This window comes from Pholcus phalangioides, unplaced genomic scaffold, assembly GCF_987345545.1.
Source record: "Pholcus phalangioides strain wild (caught in Gottingen) unplaced genomic scaffold, Ppha-v1.0 ptg000009l_1, whole genome shotgun sequence".
In the NCBI taxonomy this organism is placed as follows: domain Eukaryota; kingdom Metazoa; phylum Arthropoda; class Arachnida; order Araneae; family Pholcidae; genus Pholcus; species Pholcus phalangioides.
Window position 1 is genome coordinate 22,494,848 of NW_028301602.1, and position 25,465 is coordinate 22,520,312.

General features: G+C 37.8%; 1 pseudogene; it reads left to right on the forward strand.

Annotated features, from left to right (window-relative positions):
- Window positions 1-25,060: 25,060 nt before the first annotated feature.
- Window positions 25,061-25,179, forward strand: LOC149082541 (5S ribosomal RNA; annotated as a pseudogene).
- Window positions 25,180-25,465: the final 286 nt, after the last annotated feature.

Sequence of the window (25,465 nt, forward strand, 5' to 3'; positions counted from 1 at the left end):
ATAATAATAATAAAATAAAAAAATGAAAATGTGTGGTCGTGGACCCAGCTAGAAACGCAGTAGGAGCGCTTGGGAGCGAGGTCCGGTAATGAGTTTTATCGATTATAGTGTACAGGCAGTGACAATATAGAAGCAGTGTTGGTTGCTGCTGCTGCTGCTGCTGCACGCCCAGAGGATGGTTGGAAAAGAAATGAGAAAGAGATTGGTGCTGCTGCTGCAATGGTCTTCCATGGTGTCGATTCCACCCACGTCACTTTCGCTGCTTCTGCTCCCCAGTCAATATGTTCCCGAAAATCGTTCCGCTCCATCATATTCCGTCCATCTGGGAGCGGTCAACATACACCTGGTGATGGTGGTTGGGGGGGGGGGGGGGAGGGGGAGACCTATTTTACCGGAATCTTTTTTTCTTCAGTTATTACCTCAAACATTAATGTTTTGAATTTGATTTTACATTTTTCGATTGGATTTATTTATCTCAAGATTTTTTTTATTGTTAAATTTTTTTTTCTTCAACTTTTTAGAGGTACAAGTGTGTACAAAGGTTTTTAACAGCTGACTGTGTGAAGATATATGTTGGAAAGACAGGAAATTCAACTGCCCCAGTGGGGAATCGAACCCACGTCCTTCCACTTTCTTGGTCCACTTGACTACTGAGGCAAAGAATATCCCAACATTTCCTTGGAGCTTGTGTGCATTGAACGGGACCGTACATGGACTGTCTGAACTAACTCAAGCCAAAGCCAGGTACACACATATGTGTACCTTCATTTTTAACGGTGTTTAATGGCTTTAACCCTCTAAGCGGCAGAACGGAAATCACTAAACTCCCGTGAAATGTCTATTTTTATTGCGTGGGGCTTTCTTTCGATTTACATTAGGTGTAAACTAAGGGGCTTTGGGAAAAGTGTTTCATTGGGGAATAAACTTTTCAAAATATCTTTGCTTGTCAATGCTAAAATATGAGGCTTTTAAGGAGGCGAGACATTTCGTCAATGTGCCGCTTAAAGCGTTAAATGATATAATGATTCTTTTTTTTTAAGTTACGACTTTAGGTATGCGTAAAGGTACCTAACTTATGATCCTAGTAAATATATCGACCCAAATTAATTAATTAACTAATTTTAAAAGGCATTTTGGCATAACAATAAGCACAAAACAATCCAAATTTCTTTTTTTCAATAGTCAGTTTTAGTTCTGGTTTGAAGAGGTTATTTACTGCGCATGTTTCATTAGTTGAGTGATCAAATTAATGCAATATTATTCTGAGAAGTTTCATTGAAATCTCAGAATTGAATCTCAATCAATTGAATCTCATTGAAGGTTTTTTTTTTTCCAAAAAAAAACCCCTTTTCAAATGCTGTATCTCGTGAAGCGTGTATTTTATTTTGAGGTAATTTAATGACGCTTTGGAGTAGCGGCCCTCAAAGTGTGCGTTTCATGCGTCATTTTTTGACTGGAGTTGCATTTGTTTGAGAAAAAATTTTCAAATACTTCTTCTCATTCAAATTTCTTTATGAAATGAACATTTTTTGGAACTAAAAGGTCTGAAGAGTGCCATAGTATTATTTTAAAATTTGTTTACAATGAAATTCTATTTCCACGATTTTTCAGAAATGAAATTTTCAGAAATTTTGTTCCGATTTTCTTTATCTGAACTTCTTTCCTGACCTTGAGTAGAAAGAAATTATTTAAAAATATAAAAAAAAATTTTTTCTTTAATTTTTTTTTTTACATGGTACATGAGGTTTCCCAAAATTTTAATTATTAATTATTTTGATTAAACTAAAATAATTAATTTAAGTTTATTTAGAAACACGTTAATTAGAATTTACATGAATTATTAAGAAAAGCATGTTAAATTGATGTCCAATTTTTTGAAGCTTCAAAAATATGTTCTTTGAGTAGCCAGACATTATATATAAAACAAAATTGAGAGATTTGGTCACGAATTGTGAAAGCGGTCAAAAACGGGTTAACAGTACAATTTGGCCCCTCGGTGAACTGATGTTTTTGGCAACTCAAATTATTACTCAGCTCGAAGCATCCCTTTCAGACCCTGGTGCCACAAATGTGTGGATTGCTATTTCTCACTGAAGAATTTTTTCTTTTGACGGCATTTAGTTATGCCCTGACATAAAGGATTGAGTAAGTTTTGGTTTAGAAATATGGTTGAATATAAACTTGTGGGGCTTTCATTAGAGGGCAGCACTTAAAGTTAAACTTTCAGGGGGGGGGGGGTTTAATATGGCTTGCAGGGGGATAAAGTGCCTCCGGGAAAAGTATGATTCATTACTTAAAATTTAGCAATAAAATTCTGGAAATAATTGTATGTGAAGATGAGTATACCTTGCATCATCTTGGCTGAAAAATTGGAGCCAAGTGAACTATTTCTCCACACAAAAAAAAAATTGAAAAAATGAAGATTTGCTGACATTTATATTTCTAATGCATTTTTCGAGTATCAAAAATTCAAAAAATATTTTGAAATTTCCAAAAAATGAATGCTTGCGTCTCTGAAAGGGTGATACACCTACGAATTTCTGTACTTACTATCGAAAACCACAATATAGTACCGATTCTTCCTCCTCCCCAGGCCGTGCCCTTGTAGGCCCATGCGTTGAGACGTCCCTGGTGCCTAAACATAGGGTGTCGCGTGTTCCATTTATATTGATATAGGCGAAATATATGGGTGTCCCATATAAATTCGTAAATAGTTCTAAACTTCATAAAAAATTCAAGGAATTGGTACATTTGTGAATGTGGTTTGCGAAAAGTTATTCTCACGAATGGAGATTATTATTACCATTTATTTATTTTGGTACCGCAAATTGGGGTTACTTGTTGACTGACGCGGTGACTCGGGTATAGGCCGGGCTTGTCATTTTCCGGGAGAGGGGAGGCGTGTGGCAAAGAACACATAATATATGTATGTTGTATTTCTACGTATATTACGTATAAAGAAACGTTCCCTGGTGTACGAGGTGCTGGATGTACCCCCTCCCCCCCATGTTTTCGGATTCTTGGAATGCGCTTGAGAACGGTAGTGTAAATATAGGTCATGTGCTGTTGTTTGGGGGTCACACTGTCTGTGCGTGGGAGTGTATAGAAGAAGCCCATATACTCGCATCAGTTGAGGTTTGTCTTTTGCAAACGGTGTCAGCAGCTCTCATCTGTTCTCACCAATTTAAATAAATTCTCATTTTTCCTGATGTTATGGAATTGCTGCTGAATCTACGTGTCATTATCTTAATTTAAATACTACGCATTTTTAAATATCCCATGTATATATATATTTCACCTTGTTCGTCCATATTGCTTTTGTATATTTTAAAGCAGGAGGGGAGAGGGGGCAACCCCCATCTTGAATCCCCCCCCCCAAATCCCTGGCCTGATATATGCTCCAATTTTTTATTTTATATGGCGAATTTATTTTATATTTGATAGCCCCTTCGATTGAAATAGAGAAGTAATTCCAGGTCAAAGCCACAAAGCCACCAGGTCAAAGCCTGATTAAAAATAGTGCTCAAATCTCTCATAATTATCCCTATTTGACTGTTGCATGTAAACACTGCAAAATTTTGTTACAGCGCTCAGTGGGTTACATCTCATAGTTCATATCATTCTTGATAAAAGTTTTCCAACTTCGAGGCTGTGATTTACAGCCTGTGCATGCGAACCGATCTTAATGTTAGCCTCGCCACACACACACACACACACACTTCAGGCACTACTTACTCTTGAAAGAAAGAAAGAACTCAATATATATATATATATATATATTTCACCTTGTTTGTCCGTTTCTCATTTGATCATTTTTGTCGCACCATGGTCATTTTGGGCACAGGAGGGCTAATTAGACCAGGATCTACAATTTATTACCGATTCCCAACGGCAGCCTTTTCCTTTTTATCATCGCGACGTCGATGCGCTAAACCCCTTCTTGATGTGGGACTCCCTACGGTACCAATTTTTTTCTGTGATCATGTCGCCGTTTGTCCGTTTCCATTGTATTTTTTAATGCCGGGGGTGGGCGGTCTCCTGTATAAAAAGTCTCTGCATAGAGAGCAGGGGGCACACCTACAACACGATACTGGCATAACATGAAAATTCAAGCATTTGCATTACTTCAAAATATGGGACGCAGATGGCAGCATAGGTAAGAACACTAAACAAGCACTCTTATAACAACATGTGTACGTTAGGGCCGCACATACATTCAGATCACACATTCTGGCATGTGCCAATTAGTTGGAAATTCCGAACAGGAATGTGTATGATGTGCACATTTACGGTAAAGTAGTAGTAGTTGTTGTCTTGATGATAGAAGTCTGCTTTAGTAGGCATCTCTGGATGGTGAATAATCTAATTAAATCAGTTTCTTAAAGGTGACTAATGAAATGTTTAATAATTGCGGTGTGACTTGCGAACAATATTTTACGTTTGTTACAGGCACACACAGTTGTGGGGCTAACAACATATAAGAAAATGTTAGGCACCCATGCCCTGTAGAAATCACAAAGAAGATCAGATGAACTTTTTAATTAATATTTAACGCATTAACACCACATTTAAAGATCAACACCTAAACAGGCATCTTCGACGGGTGGCGAATTTTTACATTGTTGACGTAAAAGAATCACAAATACGTTGGGGCAGGCATCGTCACCCCTTTGCTCGCGATCACCCCTGATGTCCCCAGAGTGCTCGTGTTCGATTCCGTGCTCGCGAGCACTTGATCAACGTTCCAAGTAAACACCTTGTACAAATTGCGTTCTTGCCTTGAGTGGTGCTGTTCTTTTGATGACGGATACAGGCAGTGCTCGCGACTAGAAAAAGGATGAAAACCTCTGCGTTAGGGCCACGCATGCACAACACGTTCCTGTATGTACTGATTCGTTAGAAATTCCGCACAGGAATGTGTACGACGTGCCTGTACGATTAAGTAGCAGAGGTAAAAGAGAATATTCCCTTTTGTATTTGTAATAAAAACAAAATTGATGCATTCATATCATTTTTCCTAATTACTTCAAATTGGGTGAAGTGGAAACACTTGGCCCGATACAACAAGGCAACGCAGCAGTCACCTCTGCTTCATTCACTCCCCAAAACACAATAAATGATTTGTAGACATTCTTTTATTTGCATAAAATAATAAACAAAAGTTTCTTTCTGGTAATTCAACTTTTAGTTAAAAATACTAATTAAGGAAATATAATTACTTTATAAAGGAGATAATATAAAATATAAACAAAGTATGTATCCGAATCATCCCAGTTTACGGTACAGAAAAAAAATTAGTTCAAATTTTCGTCAACAGAGATCGCTGCACGAAAGTCCTGCAGGAGCGAATGAACTTGACCTTTCCACATCTCCTCTGTACGAGAAACGTTCGTAAAGTTTCAGCGGACGATTCGTGGCTGAGGTAGAACAATCTCACCAACAGTGCTTTATCCTCCAATTGTCAACATCACAATGAAAATCATATGTAAGCTCCAACAAAAGGATAATCGTGCAAACTGCATCTTATATGAGGCTCTGAGTTGCATATTTCCAGAGATTTGCTTTCGTGTAGCTCCGCCAACAAAATTTTGAAGTATATTTTCTTCTGTACCGCACGTTTTCCGCATTAAAGCACTCCAATTCCTTCAATTTTTTATGGATATTTAAACTATTTACGAATTTATGGGACACCCTGTGTTTGAAATTAGTAAATTTCACAGAAACTGGAAATCTTTACGTAGTTTAACATCAGATGTGGTGATCCCATAAAGACGGGATAGTGACCCATTTTTCTTCATTGTTACGATCCTCATCTCGAGTTTCGCGTGCTCATTGCTAATCCAGGACTTATCCTGGGATATAATCTAATTCTGGTCATGCGCGGTAAGTTGATCCTTTTCAGGAGGAAGGCGTCTCCCATGGAGAGAACCAATCATATCCTTCCTAATATCTCCGGAAAAGGCTTGGGCAGTTTTTTTCCCCCGCTTTGTCCCGGAAAAAAGTGGGGGTGGATGTTTTATCTGAATGCTCCCTCAACTTGTCTCCGCTGCCAATTTCTGCTTTCCTGTTCTGCGATGCGCATAATATATGGCCGAATAAATTATTTATGAAGGGAATCTCTCTGGAATCCTTAATGTGAACGAGACGGAAAATAAAATATAACATGAAGGAACGCTTCATTCTTTATTCATGCGTTCATTCCTTATTAGTCACACGATTTTACAAGAGCAAGGCATGTAAAATATTGAAGAAATACACACATTATATAAAAAGTAAATATATTTTTTTTATACAGTAAGCCTACATAACAGTGTCTGATAAATTCGTAAATAGTTCAGAATTTTGTAAAAACTAAAGAAATTGATTTATTTGTATGCGTTTTAAGAAAAAATTATATCTAGACCAAAGAATAGCTTGGTTACAAATTTTAGAAAGGAATTTTAATTGTCGTAGAACAAGCAATAATGGTTAATCATACTGAAGTTATGATTGAAAAGACTATGTATTTTTATTAATAATGTACCACAGCATAGTATAGATAAATATTACTATAAATAAATTTCATCAAATTTTTGTAAAATGCTGGAAATGATGGAAATGTTAATCACTACCGGTCAATTCCATTTTTAGCATTGGTGGAGTGAGAGTGGTTTATGTAAATACAGTCATTCATAAAATTAAATATTAATTGAAAGGTATATGATATGAACGCTTTGTGAATTATATAACCATTTGTTATGTGACCTAATTAGCATAGATTTTTTGATCTAATATAATTGTCAAATGTTCAAAAGTTACGTAATATGATTCTGATGAGACTATGAGGACTGTATTAATGTTCTGTAAATTCTAATGACCATTGGTAACCTTATACTCTATTTTTCTATTTTATAATTATTTATTTTTAAATATGTTTGTCAAATGTTTAGAAATCATATTGAATAGTTTTGGTGGCATTGTTGGAGTTTTCATGTATATACACATATCATTTTTTGTCTAAATGGAAATATATTGCAAAATATGCTGTAAACTTATGTTGTGTTCATCACTTTGTGAAACTGATTTGTTTACTATTGTAGATATTGAGAATATTTGCAATCGACGAGATTTATTTTTGAAAGTAAGTGTAATGTGATGGGGTAGAAGATGTTTTAACCCCTGAAAACTGTTAACAGTATATTGATATTGTTTTGTATTAGTGAGACTATTTTATACATAAAGGGTTATATATAATTTTAAAAAAAATTACCGGTGGTTGTTTTTAAGAAACCATTTTGCCATTGACTGATCAATATCTCTACCTAAGTAGAGAAACCAAGACGAAGAAGACGAGAGCTCAGTGCTCGGTACTTCGCATCAACTAGCAACGGCAGAAAAAATTATTCTTACGTAGAAGTTTTTTTTTTTTGTTACGGAGAAAAAAAAAATTAGTTTAAATTTTTTCGATAGAGGACGCTGCACGAAAAAAAAATCACTGGAAATATGCAAATCAGAGTCCTGTAAAATGCAGGTTGAGCGATTATCAGCTCATATCTGAATTTTCCTGTTACTTGCGCATGCCTAAGGTTTCCATTGCGGTGTTCACATTGATGGATAAAGAAGCACTATTCGTGAAGTAGTTTTTCCTCAGCCACGAAGTCACCGGCTGTAGCTTTACGGAAGTTCCGGACACAGAAGAGATTGAAGAAAGGTTCTTCCGCGGAATTCGGCGATTTGCTTTCATGAAGCGCCCTCTGACAACAAAAATTTGAACAACCCTTTTTTTTCCTTTTAAAAAAAAATCTCTCTTCGTGAGAATTACTTTTTCACAATCCGCATTCAAATATGCCAGTTCCTTCAATTTTTATGTTTCCGTTAAACCAGGTATTTTCAACCAGTTGCTCGTGAGCACCATGGTGCTTCCCCCGAAGCTCCAAAAGTATTCTATGCTTATGCCTGATTTTCGTGCTCGCGAGCACTTGATCAAAGCTTCAATTAAATTTCCCTGTGAAAATTACATCTCCAAGGATTATAATTAAACAGATACCAGGCAAACACACTGATGTCGAACTTGCCATAAAGGGTGCTCTTCGTTTGACGATGGGCATAGCCAGTGCTCACGGCTCAATAAAGGTTGAACACCCCTGCGTTAAGCTGTATATAATTCAGTTATTTCATCAAATAACTGGTTCAAGTGTTGAATTATTATTCGTTTATTACACACTTTAACTGACTTCAGCTGATCAGTTAGTAAAATATACAGGGTGTCCACTATTATCGTTTTTCAAAACCTATTTCCTGGTTTCATAGGCGTATGCAGAATTTTATCGGGGGGGGGGGGGGGGGAAGCCTTCAATTTTTTTTATTCTCAAGGGGGGGGGGAACACTATAATGTCGGCTGGGGGGGGGGTTAGAACCCCAAACCCCCGCCCCTTTGCGTACGCCAATGCCTGGTTTACAGGTTAACTTTTTGTCTGAAAAGGTTTTTAGAGACAACTTTCAATTAGAAAGAAAAAATGTGTTTCAAATGATGTCGCCCATCATCTTAAATGTCTTCCGAATGAAAAAGAAAAAATTATCAACAAGAAAGTTACAAAAGTTAAATTTTTACATGGTCCCTCTGTCCTCTGACTTCTAATTAGAAAGTAGTTTCCCTGTCTCTCCTGAGGCCAACAAGAAAGCAGAGAAAAAAGGGGGAAATAGCAGAAACTAACGAACAATGCTTCTTTCCCTCATTTATGCTGTCCTTCCCCCCCCCACCTTTTCCCCTCCGTTTTTGAATTCAAATATCTCAGCGATTATTGCGCTTAGAAACATGGATTTTTTTAATATTTTTGTTGGCCTCATGAGAGACAGGGCAACTACTTTCTAATTGGAAGTTAGAGAACAGAGGGACCATATAAAAATTTTAATTTTGTAACTTTTTTGTTGCATCCAGGGGCCGGTCATGGGGGACTATGTAATGATCATATCGGAGCTAGTGAGTGAGTGACACAGGGAGGTGACCCCGTGAGTGAGTGAGCGAGAGCGAGTTAGCTTTAGTGACAGGATGGTTTCACTCAATTTTTCAATAATTTTTCTCATTCGAAAGACATTTAAGATGATGGGCGACATCATTTGAAACACGTTGTTTTCCCATTGAAAGTTGTCTCTAAAACCAACGGTTCATTGGACAACGATAAGAGTGGACACCCTGTTTGATACGTACGTTCGAAGTACAAGTTAGTTATGAAGAAATCCTACTTAAAGATAGTAGGAAAATAGTACTGTAGTTTTTGAGCCCCTCACAAAGTTTATTGGGGACTCAAACCGCCTCAGCCCCCAGGTTCTTGCATCCGGGGGCCGGTCATGGGGGACTATGTAATGATCATATCGGCGCTAGTGAGTGAGTGACACAGGGAGGCGACCCCGTGAGTGAGTGAGCGAGAGCGAGTTAGCTTTAGTGGCAGGCTGGTTTCACTCAATCATTCACTCACTCGCTCGCTCGATCATTTATTCACTCGTTCATTCATTCTCTCTATCGCTCGTTCACTTGCTCGCTCGATCATTCACTCATGTCGAAGTGATGTTGGTGAATTGTTTGTCGGTGAATTCTCCCAGCGATGAATTTTCCATTCGGTGAATTGTTGGTCGATGAATTTTCCGGACACGCTTTCGCACTACGACTGGACAAAACGCGTGCTTCTGAAACGTCATGGATTGCATGGATAAAGAAAGGAAATACATTTTTCTGTAGAGAGAGAGGGAGATGATGATGACTCGCGTTGTGTATATCACGTGACGTAAAACATAATTTAGTCACAAGTATCACGCAAACCTTCATAAATGTACAAAGATGGGAATCCAACCTTCCTTCAGATGGCAAATAAAAAAAGAGATTAGAACAAAAACGAACGTAAAAAGAATATACCAACAGGGTAAACAAAGGACTAATTTATTTATTCATTCGTATGTGTCCGTGTTTTTTTCTCTTCTTTTTACTCTTCTTTTTGCACCATTATTGTTTTTCTATTTGGTAGGAACTTACACAGAAATAATCATAATCGAGCTTTTTTTTTTTGCTTTAACAGATCGAATACAGCAGTGCCCGACCCACTAAATTTTGTTGTTTGTTGCGTTAAAGATCCAAAAACTAGGCCAGTTTCAACAGTGATATTGCATGTAGCAAATTTAAATGTTGTCAGTAATGTTCATAGACATGTTGATGGTCCAAATGCGAGCCGTCTTGCTTGTTGAATCAAGACTCGTGCGGTGGACCAATGAAACTACAAAAATTGTTCATCTGAGTGCTAATTTGAGAGAGGAATGGCAGAACCTGCCTCGGGGTGGCCAGGCTGTGTGGGCTGAGAACTAAATATTTTTACGGGCTCCTTTCGAGGAGCGTTAGAAATTTTTGGAAGTCGGCATCTGAAAGGTAGATGCCGACAGAATGCACAGAAATGCTGAAAAATATTTATACAAAAATATGAACACATTAAACAAATATTAATGTACTCATCAATTTAGTTTTCTGTAAACAAATATTAAAGAAAATTGAATTGATGTGTATTTGAAATTAATGAAAGAAACACGATTCCAGAATTAATTAAAAACATTTTCAGAATCAATAAAATAAATAATTGAAAATTAATGAGAAATAATTCGAGGACCAATGAAAATTGAGAATTTATGAAAGAATTTATTTGGAATTGGTGGAACAAATTATTCACAGAATCAGTGAAAGCTTTCAGCTATTTGGCAACCATGTTTGGTTTCGGACCCTGGGCTTAGGACTTTAAGACACTATTGACTGGCTTCGCAAATTTTGAAAACCAAACACGTCGTAATTCAGGAATATTTTAGACCGTGGGCCATAAAGTTAATCATGTTTCTGATTTTGGGTCGCATTTAAAAAAAGATTAAAAACCTGTGCTTTACGGCATAACATGCCACTTAATATCCCCCACGTGCACGAATTTTCGTACACTGATTTTCTCAATTCCCAACTTTCAAAAGATATAGGTATACGATGCAGGTGTACATGCATTCTGACAGGGTTACCAATTAAAATTTGTACAAACACGCGCCACCCTATGCCGAAAAAGTAGTAAAATTATTTTTCACACACATTTCATATGTATTCGTTAATAATATAATATCAAGGAACTTCAATTTCCCAAGAGTGACCAGAACGCAATTCAATCAACGATATTACTCTGGTAATGTCTACCTTAATATACACTGAAGCGAATGGTGGAACTTCTGGAATGTTCTAAAAACAAGTGAGGAAAAATAGGAATGTTTGTTCCATCAGCTAAAAGCATAGTATGTGTGTGTGGCCTCGTTCGTTTCTCTACACCCCCTTATACGAGAGGATATTGCTTAGATAAAAAAGCCGTACGTGGAAAATTGAGTAATATACCCACACGCACCTACTACGTAGATGCATACCAACGGCTCTCAAGAATATCAGTATACGTGAGAGAACAATGAATGGCGTACAAATAACATAGGAAAGGAAAGAAAATGTTAGACTTTTTTGGAGACAAAAGTTTTGTCACGCTATCATCTCTGTGTTCGAAATGATTGCACACAAACACGGAGGACATTTCACATGACAGCTAACTATGCGACAGCGAAGAGTTCCCTATACGTTTACATCTAAAAAATACAGGAGATGCCTCTATATGTATGTATGTGTATACACAGACACGCCTTCTCACTTCATGTCCGTTTTGTTGCGCTCTCTGTACAAGTATCGGAATCACATAAAATATTCAACTATTTTTTTTTGTCAGGGACGCTGCCGAAATCTGCGAAACTTCCCACGTATACACTCAATCATGTGCCCTCCATTTCTGCTAGCTTATTCCTTTCATTAAAAGAATTTTTGAAACAGAGTTTCTCCTATGATACTCTACTGCACTGGTTTCCGATATTTTATGCTTCAAGCACCCCGGGAAGTGCTTGGAATGATTGCGTACTGCTTGAAATGGCGTAGGATGCTTGCTTATCTATACAAGTGCCCAGGAAGACGACATTACTTGACATGCGAAAGAAAGGAAGCTAGCTTATTTCAAGTCTTGCTTATCGTTCAGCGTGCTCCCATCATCCAGGAATGATGAGCATAGCAGCGTACTCCACCATTTTCAGGATAATCTGGATTTTTTTTTTTTTTTTAAAGAAATTTTTTAACGCGAATTTCTTGAAATGACGTATAGATAGCGTATACATATATATATATATATTCTAGTTTTTTTTATTATTTCTCAATTTTCTATCAGGTTTGCTTGAAGTATGCAGGATGATTGTGCATTGTTGAGTGGTGGTAGAGTGCCTCGATTACTCTCCTGTGGACTATTTTTGATTTCGTCTCATAAAGTTTCCGTCTGAGGAGGTTTCCGCAGGTTTCACTGCAGTGATAGCTCGGCTAACGAACGTGATTCCGGAACGAATTATCTTCGTTAGCTGAGCTATCAATGTATTTTCAACGTATGAGTTCAAGTACCATCTATTTTTCACAAAAGACATTGGAAAAAAATGGTTTTTTTACTTAGCCGTTTTCCAGAGCAGTATTTTCCAGTTTCAAGAGAGGAATTCCTGTAGTCTTCGGACCGCTCGAAGCGTACAGGAGGAATATGGACGAGGTAAATGTGTGGTTTAGTGGAGCAGTAGTTTTGCGACTATTCCCCGTAGCCAGAACAGTCTTAAGAACATCATGGGCCCCCGGGCCAAATGATTTTTCTGAGGATTTTTCTGCCATATCTTTTAACATTTATAATGATATTCATATTTCAAGAACAAGTAAACAACATCATAACCGCAATTACCTGCGTGTAATCCACGGAGTAAAAACTTCATTTGTGAACAATAAAATCTTAACTCTTTATGGTCTCGTATATATTTGAAATATAGACGGCAAATACACATGATAAAAGAAACCCACTATATCAATATTTTTTCTCAACTATTTTGGCATTTCTGAAAGTACATCTTTAAGTGTCATTTCAGAAAAAATTACGTTTCACACTAAATACAATAAAAAAGAATATTCCCTTGTATTTGCAATAAAAACAAAATTTATGTACTCATATATCTTTTCTTATTTGTCCCTAATTAGGTGAAGTGGACACGCTAGCGCTCCAAACGGCGATACAACAGGAAAACACAGTAGTCACCTCTTCTGATGGTGGTGACTTAGATACAACTAAATTTATTCTTAATAATATCATCACTTTTTTTTTTGCATAAAAACATAAATAAAAGTTTCTTTCTAGTAATTCAACTTTTATTAAAAAATACTAATTAAAGGAAAATAATTCTTTTATAAAGGAAATGATGTAAAATATATACAAAGCATGACCCAAATCACCTCAGTTTACGGTACAGAAAAAAAAATTAGTTCAAATTTTCGTCACCAGAGATCGCTGCACGAAAGTCCGGCAGGAGCGAATGAACTTGAACCTTTCCACATCTCCTCTGTATGAGAAACGTTCGTAAAGTTTCAGCGAACGATTCGTGGCTGAGGTAGAACAATCCCACCAACAGTGCTTTATCCTCCAATGGTCAAAATCACAATGAAAATCATTTGTAAGCTCCAACAAAAGGAAAATTTAGAAGTGAACCATTGATCGTACAAACTGCATCTTATAGGGCTCTGAGTTGCATATTTCCAGTGATTTGCTTTTGTGTAGCTCCCTTATCAACAAAATTTTGAAATTTACCATAAGAAAACATTGCATTCTTCTGTACCATAAGAAGACATTGCATTTGAGTACTTCAATTTTTTTTGTCTCGTATACATTTCAGAACAAATTACGTTTCACACTAAATACAATACTTTTTTATGTAGAAAATGGTGATTCCGTGTTGATGTCATTTTTTAAGAGCTGCTGTTTTTTACTTGTTCAGAGATTTATAAAATCGCACGAAGGGATTGGAAATGAAATTCAAGGTGAAAACTATTCAACTTTGCTGAGCAAGATTTTGTCTGTTTATAGAGAATATTAAAATCAATACAAATTGTATATTTCACCCTTAATTAACCATTTTAGCTAATTAAAAAAAATCCACTCTAATTCAATAAATTGATGAGCTTATGTATTGTTTCAATGAAAAATATGCTAACAGGGCCCATTTACAAGCATTATTTTACAAAAAAAAAATTCAATACGTCTTTATGGGAGTGATTCATAGAAAAAGGGGGGGGGGTTGTTTTTTTTAATGTATAAAAATCCGCAGATTATATGGTGGAAGATACTGTGACCATAAATATAATTAGAATTAATTGCATTTAAAAGCTATCCATGAAGAAAACTTGCACCACTTTTACTATGTTTAATTGTACTCTGTTGAATAAAGTGGTTAAGTTAAGGCACCGGTAAAAGTGATGAATACAGCGAAATTTATTAACTTCACCTCTACGATTGGAGATTATTACATTAAGAGACGACCAGAGGACCGACTCTAGATACGGTGTGCGTGTGTGGAGAGAGGGGCTGTGCTAATATCTTATTTTCTGGGAGACGTCTCCTGTATAGATACAGATTCCAGACCACGGAGCAAACTTGTAAGTACAAGCCAGTGCTTTAGCCTTGAGTACCGGCTCATAGCATCTAAGAATATAAACCTCATATCCCCAACTTAAAATCCCCCATGTATTGCACCAGGGGCCACAACTTGGAGGTATCCTGGCTGATTTGTCTTAGTAAGTGTGATTCTCTCAGTATGGTGACCCCCAAAGACCGAATAAAAGAATGATATTTGAAATTTAAAACAGTGAAAGGGTTATCATATACAAGTGATGAAGTACAGAATCGGCCATGCAACTCTCTTAATCATTTTTTTAATGCCGCTTAGTGCACTCGAATTAACTAAAACCTTCACTACACCTGGGAAAAAAAGGGTAGGGAACAAAAGAGATTGGATAAAAAAAAAAAAGCCTCGACCCTTCTGTTCGCTACGAGAAGTGTACCCTGCGCTTCACCTTCTATTTATTTATTTACTCACGTACTCCGTTAATTGCTATTATTTCGACTCCCATTCTCTGCACTAGAGCGATACACGTCACGCAATCGACTGGGGGGAGCACCCTCGAACGAATAGTCGACCACCTCCGGTCTTCGCGAACAGAACCTGCATAGGTACCTTGACGAGTGTGAGGGAGCAGATTGCTTACTGTACAGTATAAAAGGGAGTGGCCACTCACAGGTAAGTAGCCGCGGTAGCTTTATAGCTAGAGAGAGACGGGGGGGGGGGGTAGAGCACACACATGAAAAGGGTATTTTTTGGTAGATCAGCATCACGCAGGTGATACCTTTAATTCGTTGTTCCATAGGAAGTGAGAGAAAGAGAGACGCGTGCCCCCCCACCCCTCGTCCATGATTGCCATGGCCTTGGGGGAGTGAAATAGAGCTTTTTTTGTGGATCGTGGAGGTAGGGATCGATTTAAGGCACTGCTGGATGTTCATCCATATATTTCCACCCGCTCCCTGAATTAACCACCGCGATTTCTTTCTTTCAGTATTCCGCTGCCGACAGCATCGCGTGAATCACGCGGAAAATTGAGATTATTATGGCCGATGTATATTGCATTAGGATGAAAGGAAAAGGCAAAACTAAATGCTCCTGGTATATAACTGCCGTGTGGGGATCGTGGATGGTATGCATGTTATAAGTACCTGGCTGTGATTGAAAAGGGAGGATGTCCTCTATAGTTGATGGCCTTTCATTTAGGTGATGCGTGGATCGAAAATCAAGTGCGTACGACCGCGTATCTCTCAATGATGGAGTATTCTACAGCTATTTCTTAGCATTTGAGTCAAACTAGGTTATAACGATATCGAAGATTCCACAAAATTTTGTCGTTATAACCGAGGTTGATATTTTCAAATATAAAAAAATATCATTAGTCAGATGCAATCAAATTACTATGTATGAAGTCGTTGTTTTCTTATGACTACGATATTCCATCGAGAAAAATACGAGAAATTGGAAGAATAAATACGGGACATCGCCTATCCTCGGTGAAAATGTTTCCAATTTTCGTTAAAAATGGTGCCAATTGTCGGCGAAATTGACAATTTCTGCGAAAAATGATCTGGAAACGGAATAACCCGTGGAATTGTGAGCACCACTTATCACCGACATGCGGAATAATCCGTCAGAACAATACATAACAGGTTTCTTTATCAGAGCATAGTGATATTGGGCATTTATATATATTGAATTCAGAGAGAGAGGATGCAAATCTCAATGGGTTATTTAAACTAGCTACTGTTTGCAGTTTTCTCCTAAATTCCAAAAAAAGTCTACATCGTCTATTTAAATAAATAATTTGAATAATGCTCTTTATATAAAATGCTAGGTATGAGAGCATGTTCTGTATTTTCAGCGGTAGTGAATCGGTGCTAATTTCGGCGATAAATAATAAAAATGTTTACGAAAAATATATTTCCTAAAAGTCGGAATACAGTAAATTACTCTCGGATATATTACGTTATAAGCCCCGTTTACATTACAAATGGAAAAAAGCGGGTTTAATACAAGCTTCAAGGACTTCCACCAAACCCCGTTTACATAGACCTGCACTTTAGCTCCACTTTTCAGATGTCATCAGAGGTCACGTGGGTCGGCTGGTTCAATTCGCCGAGCAACGGATTATTCGAGAGGAGGTTATACTGCCAAAGTATCACCATAGGCAGAGATAAACTTGGAAGTTTGGCATGGTCATTATTTCTGGGGGGAGGGGGCACGATGATGATGATGTCAATTCATATATGCATATATACATTAGATCAGTCAACTTCACCTTTGATGCTGAGGGGACAATGTCCCCCATGTCCCCCCCCCCGTATCTCCGCCCATGAGTATCACCAACAAAAATTGCATAAGCTTCATTACGACTCAAGAAAAGTGTAATACGGAAAAAAAATTTATGACGTAAAGGAAGTGCATCAAGATTTATAAAAATTGTAGAGAAGAACAAAACTGACCCGACTCATAATTTGAAAAACAATTTTTTTTTAATGGAAATACAGGAAATAAATTGGTTTTATAATCGCGACCCCATATAACTTCTTTCTTTGTCATTTTCGTGCAATTTTTAACAATATTTATGGGTTCGAAAGCAACATGTACCGTAATTTATAAGTGAGTAAAAGCCATGCATAATACAGGTCTTTTAAAAAAAATAGATGGACACTTTCTTTTTTATACATAATAAAGATTACATGATACAAAACAAAGTTTTTAAAGTAATTTATGAAGATTGGAATTTCCATTTTAGATTTTTATCTACATTTAAACCAAGTATTTTATACTACTTACTTGAATGGAACCACAATACCAATGAGGTTGCAAATCGCAAACAAGAGTGTTGATTTATTCATGTTGGGATTCATGACACCAGTTTGCAACTGTTTTTTTTTTCTAAAAAAAGGCCTATGTTACCAAAAAAGCTTCCATTAAATTTTTATAATTTTCTATGCATACACGCTTGAAATCATTTTCTTTTTCTGCTAAACTGATTTCATCTAGACTCATATAAAATTGTTTACTTCCTCAAATGTACAACATGAGATGACAGTTTTCTCGATTTTCAGAAAATAAGTTCCTGCGTGAATGTATAGCGGCCCTTCCCGAAGCAGGATAAGAGCTTATCTCACACAAAAAATTTTTATCGAACCGAAAATCTATTAAAATTTTATCTGGAATAAATAATTGAAGTGAGTTTGATATTGTTAAACTAAATTAGGTTACTGCACTATCAATCATGCGTTAGCAAACAATTTGTGGACTATCTAGTACCGTGGGGGATAGTACCTAGTACCATGGAGGGGGGGGGGGTAGCTAAGCTGGCCATAGCCTAGTGTGACGATTTCGGAAGAGCTGCAAATATAAGGAATGGCTGGTCAAGAGGTAGTCAAGTGGGAGAAAGATGGCAAAACCATAAATCCGCTTCTGCCAAGAGATCAAAGAACTAAGTCTGTGAGCAACCAGAAGAGTGTGCAAATGCGTGAGCGACAGTAACGGCGTGCAAGCATGGGAGTGATGAAAAGAATGATCTATGTGGGTGTGTGAGTATGGGAGTGACCTAGAGAGCAAAGAATCGGATGAGTGAGCGACAAAATGAGTTGTCTTGAGAATTATTTGGAAAACAAAAAAACATGTCAGTGAGTGACTAAATAAGCGACCCATTGAGCGAGGGATGAATGAAATGACCTAGAGAGGTGAAAGCATGTGAATAATAAAAATAGTGACATATAGAAAGAGGGATCAGGTCAGTTAGTAACCAAAATAATGTACAAGCATGTGAGTGATGAAAATAATGTACAAGCATGTGAGTGATGAAAATAATGTACAAGCATGTGAGTGATGAAAATAATGTACAAGCATGTGAGTGATGAAAATAATGTACAAGCATGTGAGTGATGAAAATAATGTACAAGCATGTGAGTGATGAAAATAATGTACAAGCATGTGAGTGATGAAAATAATGTACAATCATGTGAGTGACCGAAAGAGTGACATAGAGAGCAAGGAATCAGACGAGTGTGAGCGACAAAAAGGGTTACATTAAGAGTGTGAGCGACAAAAAGGGTTACATTAAGAGTGTGAGCGACAAAAAGGGTTGCATTAAGAGTGTGAGCGACAAAAAGGGTTATATTAAGAGTGCAAGCACGGAAGTGACTTGGAATACGAGGGAAAACATGTCAATAAATGAAAGAGTGGCATAGAAATCAATCACGTGAGTGACCAAAAGAGTGACTTAGAGATAAAGGTGTATTGAGAGGGAAGGGGTGGGGAAACGGCAGATTTCGGGAACGAATGGTCAAGAAAAGGAATTGAAAACAGGAGAAAAAGTAGTTCTACGTATACATCCCGCAGGCGGAAAAATCATAAATCCGCCTCTGACTATCTAGTCACCATACATACTTCGTGCATTCCGTAACCGAATCTGATTGAGCGAATCCTATTTTATATTCCAAAATTCGCAGAAGGAATATTTAAAATTAGTATGCATAGATAGGGAACAAAGAAAGAATTCCAATGGCTGTGACGATATTTGTGATTACGATAGAAATACGTTAAGGAATGGTAGATCCCTCTGGAAGTATTTACACTGTATATGTTGTGGATGTAAGTCTACATATACAGCCGAAATATTTCTCTCTCTTGTTGTATGTTACATCGGTTCTGATCACGAGCTGGATCTGATCGCTCTTCCTCCATTCCTCGCGGACTTGGTCACGCAAAGCAAACAGCAATGGAAGAAATGAATGATAGCTTGCACACGTGGTAAAAAGATGGAGTCATATCAAATCAATGATATATCGTTGGTGGTGGTGACGACGGCGACACTTTTGTGCAGTTCGGAAACCACTGAGATAGACAAAAGATGAGGTAATATCAGAAAAGTAATGAAATATATCTAATGGTATACCAGGAGTATGCCATTATATACTATATATTTATATATTATATCGATTCACATATAATAATCATGGTATAGTGAATTAACTGTAATGCATTGCAATCTGGGGAACTCAGACCATCCTTGTCCTAAAAAATAAAAATTGTCAATGGTGTAATCAGGCCCCCCCCCCCCACCTCCACCAGCACAATAATTTATGAATTTATGGACTCGCACCTCAAGGACCAGGGCTCGAACGGAGCAGGCGATGCAGTGGTGGTCAGCTGAAGGTGATTTTCTAACTGTATTTTTACAAAAAAAAATCTCGCCACGAAGAGCAAGCAACCGCTCAACACTATATAAAGTCTAATCCCGTCTTAACGAATGCCGTTATAGCGAAAAAATCCAGTTTCACAACGAACACTTTTCTGATCCCCCAGATAAAGACGTAAGAATAATGCAAAAACCTGGAATTCCTTTATAACGAAGTGGTTTCTCCGGTCTCTTTGAGTTCGTTATAACGGGATTCGACTGTACTTACGAATACGGTAGAAATAGTGCACAGCAATTCACACATCTGCCATTTTCACTTCGAAAAATAGACGAAAGATGGTCGCACTTGTAGAACAAATACAGTAATACGTGAAATATATATACAGTAGAAGAACCTTAGGTTATCCAGGCTAATGGTGGGGAAAGTGAACACGGATAATCGAAAAACACGAATATACCACCGAAAGTAAAAAATGTCTTAAAATAACACAATTGAAAAACAAAAAAAGTATTTTACCTGTGTAAAATGACTATCCACTGTATATGTTCATATTATCCGTGCGAAAAAAAATCTAATAAAAAATTACTCTTATTGGAGGATAAGCACACTGCAGATATACTGGGTTTCATTGATGGCAGAAATACAGTAAAACCCTGATTATCCAGGTTAATTTTGGGGAAGGTGATCACGAATAATCGAAAAATACGATTTCCCTTCTCCTGTCAGTTATTCTGTCTGCACAGTTATAAAATGTACTTCGAGAATGACACGAACAAGGAATAGCGCTGGTCCAGCCGATGAGCCATGCGGTCACGTGACTGCATCCGAATTACACCATTCTTGTGATTTATCATTCAGTTGCAAAAAAGAACAAAACAATACATCATGGGAGTTTTGGCTCTAACAACTGGGGGGGGGGGGGGGATCAGGACCGTATCGTACCTTCTCGGACCCCTGGGCTGACATTTTCTTAGAAGGACCCCCCTACAAAAAGAAAAAATTGTGCAAAATAAGTAAATTTTTTGTGAGGGTCCCTTTTGGTTCGGGGGAGGCCCTGGTTGTCCCAGCCTCGTTACGGCTCTGTGGGGGGGGGGGGGGGTATTCTGTAAAAGAATGAAGGAATCCAGTTCTACAAAATGGAAATCTTTGTTTTCATCAAAACATTCACAAAATCTGATATAACCAATGAAAAAAAATCAACAACAACAACACTGGGTAAAAAAGAGCTAAACATGAAATTGAAATTTTCATAGCACGGTTAATCCGACACGGACAATCAAGTTTCTACTGTATGCCAGAAATCTACCATTTTCCCTTTTAATAGATAACAGTACTTCTCGAACAAAAAAAAAAAAAAAACACTCATAACTCTGGTGACATGAAAACTTTGGGGCCATAGGCGACACTTTCAGGCATGCACAAATCGGTCAGAAATTCTCCAGAGGAATGTTTACGAGGCGCAGGGCATGTTACTCATACGTTCGAGCCCTGAGCGAACACGATTTTCTGGGGCTCTTTATTCATAGCATTCTTTGAGGCAGAATCGTATGCAGAGGTAGAAGGGCATAGAGAGTCCGTGACCCCTCCCCCCAATACGATCCCCATACAAAATTAAAAAGGATTTTTTAATATTTTTGTAAAGAATTAAAATAGATGATACCAATTTTGGCATCCGAATAACCCCTAAAAATCTATGGGCGGCATCATAAATGTCGCTCAAATGACAAAACTTATTAATAAAAAGTTATAAAATTTGAATTTTTATACGGTCTCCTGTCCTTTGACTTCCAATTAGAAAGCTGTAGTTGCACCGTCTCTCCTGAGTCCAAGAAAAAAATTTGCCTGTTTCTAAATGCAATAAGTAGGTGCTAAAAGTGGACACCCTGTACAATGTTCTTTGAGGCAGGGGCATGGGGGATCCATGCTTTAAATACAAAAAGTGGCCAAATTTCGGCCCTGAAAACTTCAGTTCGCCCATGCGAGAAACAGTCTCTGGTATCATGCATTATGCTGCTCACTTCCAGCTTAAAATAAAATGCATCATACCCATCGAAAAATTTGCTACTAAATCTTTTCTTAAATTTATTCTGTAGAAAGTCATTTATCTCGATACCAAACTGAAATTTCAACTGGATTTCTGGCGAACTTCTGGTAAGCTCGGCGAAAATTTTATTCAGTATAAAACATAGCTTACAGCAGCTGTACGCGTACCATACTCGATCAAAAGTATGCGCTTACTCATAAAATAAAAAACCATTATGAACATTTCGTACCGATTAGTATTTAGTGGTGCAGTAAATAATATTAATGAGCACGGTATGCAGGAAAAAAAAAAACCGCATGCAAGCTCTCCAAGTCTCTAATTGGCTCTTAATTCATCTATGCACCCACATAACATCCGGATGGCGTACCACTATTACTGATCAAATGAGGGTGCGTTGTAGTTTTTCAAAGCAGTGGCATATATTACATGGCGGGCACCATAAATGTAGGAAAAGGGAGAGTCAGAAGAGTACTTATGGCTCTATATAGCCGCAATAATAATGCACTAGAGAGGTAGAAAAAAATAACCCCTCTTGTGTATTTTATGGGTTGAACGTGATTTAGAGTTCATGACCATCGGGTGCGCATCTTGGAGCGTATATTACTACGTACCACCTGACCACACGAGCCGGTCGTTTTCTGTACAACCGAAGATAATCTGTACTTTGGTGCATATTTCAAAAGACTACTGGAACGGTTACTAAAAAATCGTGTATGAGTAAAATCGAGTGTAAACTCTGCCTACCGGAACGGCCGGACAGATATTGTAACGCGAAGTGCATAGATTAAAGGTTGGGGGGGGGGGGGACAACATACGTTCTCTCCGAAAAATTGCGTGATTGTGGTCTCTGACGCCAAAAATATGAGACAATGGATGGACGTGGGAAAGAATGGCGAGAGTGTGGGGACTCCCGTGTCTCCACTCTATCTCTACCGTTACACACACACACACACACCGATACCATGCTCGAAACGTATCAGTATTCGTCACGGAACGACATCTGCTACCATATCCTCAATACCACCAAAAGCCAACAACGGCAATAATGATTATACCTAATTACTACAATCGGAATAGTTTGGATAGTTTTTTTTTTTAAAGTTTCTGTAGAGGAGAAAATATATGCTGAGGGGGGAAAAAATTATGAGCACACACACACATATGGAAAGTGATGGTTGCGGTAATATAGATGGTTCCGTTCTTTTAAATAGTAATGATGAAAGAAGAATCTGTGGAACTTGTGTCGTTATAATGATAGCTTCAAACTGATATGAATTGGAACCGATTCCCTCGGGAAAAATGTCATATTGTCCCAAAAAGTTCCAAAAAAAAAGGGGGGGGGGGAGAATGTAGAACGGGAAAAAAATAATAAAATTTTGCCCAGGAAATATTTCGAATACTATATGCTTTTTTTTTTTCCTTATTGTGACGATTCGTTAATAATTTATTTGTCCATTATGTTCCGTTGTAAAAATGAAGAAGCTGCGGCAAAGGACTGTCGTGTGTTGGGTAATACGTAGGCTATTGTGTACGTGTAATGAGGCTGGTTGTTTTCTGTGGTTGGGGGCGGGGGGGGGGGGAATAAAATATTTTCTACTTTTTTCTTTGGAGACATCGGAAGTAATTGACCATAACTGCAATGCCTTCAATGTCTGGGACTGTACGAAAATTCTCAGAGGAAACGATCTGATTTTGATACTCTGCAGCAGTGGTTCTCTTCTGCAAAACGCAAGAACACACGCAACATATATACGTTAGAATCACACATACACATTTTGGCATTCTGGCTTGTACCAATTCGTTAGAAATTCTGCAGTGGGATGTTTACAAGGTGCATGTACGGTTAAATGGTGGTAGTAGTAGTGGTTCTCTACATCTTTGACATTGCAGCCCGGCAAATTACATTTCCAACAGTCGAGGGCCTAACCTCATCAACCCTTTGTCTACTGACGGTGCTTTGAAGTACTATTTTCTTTTTAACCCCCGTAAAACCCCTGGCATATGGTGTTGGTATTTTGAAGTATAAAGGCTGTAGTTCACGACCACTAGATGATAGAACAAAAATGGGAAAATTAGTTTTCAAATGTGTAAATTAATGAAATTCAGTTAGATATTTCTCCCCTGTAAATGTGTTCATTATTCTTTTTTTGTAATGCAATGAATCACTGCTTCCCACAAAATTATTCCTTAACAAATAATGTGTAAAACAAAGTATGGTTTTCAAATCAAATCAAATTTATTCATTTCCAACATACAGAGATTTAGATTAGTTTAAAAAAACATATTTATCATTCAGAGGTTGTGATGCCTGTACGGATGATTTACATGATAATTAATGAATAAAATATATAAAGCATACGACATGAACAGAAACTTTGAGGTAAAATGAATAAATATTCACGCAAATGTATTAGTTAATATTTTCAATTGGTTTTATTTCTATTGTAAGCTCACAGTGCTGAAAATATCAGGTTAATTAAATCGTCGTGTGCAGGGCCGTCTTAAGAGCATCATAGGTCCTCGGGACAGTTGGTTTTTTCTCAGGCCCTACCTGGAAAATTCTCGAAAATTTCAATTAGTTCTCATTTTTGTGAGGCCCCTCTTATCTTGAGGGCCCCTGGGCCGTGTGAAAGTGGGCCCATGCGTTAAGACGGCACTAGACGTGTGTGCTAAATAATTTTTTTTGAAAAAAGTATTATTTTTATGACCTACCAAAACATTTTTACGTGATAATATTTCATTTTTCTTATAATGTGGTAGATGAAGGGTTAAAGTTTATTTGCTCATTGGACAATAAATAATAATCAACAAACAATAATTACTACTTAATTGCACGCTATTTACCGGGATCTTCACTTAATCCTAAGAAACACATATGATCTGTCCAGGGAATTTATTAGTGTTAGTAGACATCCATGGTAGAACGAGGATTCGGATCCAAACCTGCGCAGTAGAAGGCTATCACACTAAAAACTCGATGACTAAACCACACATGCACCTCGTCCATATTCCTACGGAACTTCTAAGGGGTAATTCAAGTATTACGTCAGCATCGAGGAGGGGGTGTTTCGGATTTGCTGACTTTTGATGACAAGGGGTGAGGGGGTGGGGGGGTTTGAAAGTTGCTTACGTCATCAATCACCCTTTTTGAAGATATGAAATATTCTAAGCTGCTGACGAAATTTTGCTGACAAGTGGGGGGAGGGGGGGTCAGCGTTTTGCTGACTTTTGCTAACAAGGGGGGGGGGGTCAAAAATGGCTAAAAATCTGCTTACGTAATACTTGAATGGCCCCTAACGAATTGGTACATGTTGGAAGGTGTATGCGTTGTGAACCTGACATGAAGTTTGTTTCTGTGTAATGCTTGTTCGCCAATGACCATACCCTGCTCAAAACGCCGGTTCTCGTCAGATCACCGAAGTTTCGCAGCATCGGGCGCGGTTAGTACTTGGGAGGGTGACCACTTGGGAACACCGCGTGCTTTTGGCATCACTTTTAGAGTGGGGGCCATGTTCTAGTTTGTGTGTGTAATACTTGTGCTTTTTTGTTCAGTGCTTTTCTTTCTTTCTTTCAAACCCAATTCTGGTCTATCACCATCTATAGGCGATTTTCTACCTAGTGAGTTGTGCCGGAAGTGTAACTGTGTGTGTGTGTGTACCTAACAGTCTGAGCCAACACCACCTATAGAACAAGGCCTCCGCACGAAGCTTGTGACGTGAATGAAGAAGACCATTTCCCCTATTGCCATTGGATATAGTGCAAAAAAAAGGTACCC